We start from the raw sequence: 1,540 nt of genomic DNA, 5'->3' as shown, positions 1-1,540 counted from the left end.
TTGATCACATGTATAACTTTTCTTTTTTATTACCTTATTTAATTTTATTATTATTACTACTATTGCTGCTACAACCTAGAAGATACCTCAGTGATACTAATACCTGCTGGTAAAGTTAAAGGTTTCACCTTTCTTTCTTTAAACATATCACAATACCTTTCTTGAGTTAAATATTATCTAATGGCTTTAAGAAGTTATGGTAATGTTCATCAGTTATAGAGTGTGGGTTTGTGTGTGTGTGTGAGAGTGTATTTTGAAGAGGGCTTTGGTGGTTGGGATGGTGAGGGTGGTGGGTGTTGTGTGTGGGGGGGGGGGGGGGGGGGGGAAGTAAAAGAGTGTTCATTACACGATTTCTCCTGTTGTTTGTAACAATCACACCTGGTATAGCTATTTCGAGTGGCAAATACAAACTGCAAAAAAAAAACATCTATATCATTGCCAACGGCCATATCACGATGAACACACCGGTTCTCGTCCGATCACCGAAGTTAAGCATCGTCGAGCGTGGTTAGTACTTAGATGGGTGACCGCTTGGGAACACCACGTGCCGTTGGCACTACTATTTTGCACCCTACAGAAAAAAATTTTTTTTTAAAAATTTCAATTTTAAATTTTTTTTCCCCCACAATCACCACATTTCCCCCCCCCCCCTAACACACACACACACACACACTCACTCTCTCTCAATCAATCAATCAATCAATCAATCAATCAATCAATCACTCACTCAATCACTCACTCACTCACCCACCCAGCAGCAGCTGTGAATCTTTGCATGTGTATACCTCATACAAAATTCAAAGTGAAAAAATAAATAGATAAGTGTATATGTATGTATGTATGTATGTATGTATGTATGTATGTATGTATATATGTATATATATATATATATATATATATATATATATATATATAAACACACACACACACACCTATTTTGAAGTTTCTCTGTTTCAGTGGGCAGTTATGTATAATAATGAGAGATTCAAAAAGACGTTGATAACAATGTCATCAATGCCTGTTTAGTGTGCTCATTTGTTGGATGGTCGGCAGCAATACTAGAGGTGGTACAGCTGTAACCTGTAAAATTGTACCTGCAATGTGTTGTGTATGGAAAAAAATAAAAATTATATCATCTAAATTTTTGTTATCCAACAATAACCTTCCCATCAATGCATGATGTCACAGTAGCCATAGCTCTACTCTTTCTGCCATATAACATTGGGGGAAAAAAAAAAAAAAGGAGCTATTAGAATAATAACAAAAGATAAAAAATCATCTAACTGCAGACCAAAATTCAAAAAACTTAAAGTCCTGACTGCCATAAATGAATACGTTCTAGAAACTTTTTATTCATTCTTAAGAAAAAGAAGAAAAAAAAAATTATTTTTTTTTTTTTTTTTTTTTTTTTTTTAGATATTCGCACATAGGTATAACACCAGAAATGCTAGTAAATTGAGGATAGTTGAACATAACACTAGGCGATTTGAAAATGGACTAAATTACTTGGGAGTAAAACTTTACAACTTAATATCACAGA

The 1,540-nt window shown here is 34.2% G+C and overlaps 1 non-coding gene across 1 annotated transcript; it reads left to right on the top strand.

Annotated features, from left to right (window-relative positions):
- The first annotated feature begins 437 nt into the window (after positions 1-437).
- On the top strand, positions 438-556 carry LOC134543909 (5S ribosomal RNA). Its single transcript, XR_010077354.1, has one exon. It is a non-coding gene; the product is annotated as a 5S ribosomal RNA (ribosomal RNA).
- The last annotated feature ends 984 nt before the right edge of the window (positions 557-1,540 follow it).

This window comes from Bacillus rossius, unplaced genomic scaffold, assembly GCF_032445375.1.
Source record: "Bacillus rossius redtenbacheri isolate Brsri unplaced genomic scaffold, Brsri_v3 Brsri_v3_scf23, whole genome shotgun sequence".
NCBI classification, from domain to species: Eukaryota; Metazoa; Arthropoda; class Insecta; order Phasmatodea; family Bacillidae; genus Bacillus; species Bacillus rossius.
Note: the sequence above shows the minus strand (reverse complement) of the source record. Positions and strands in the feature narration are given on the sequence as shown.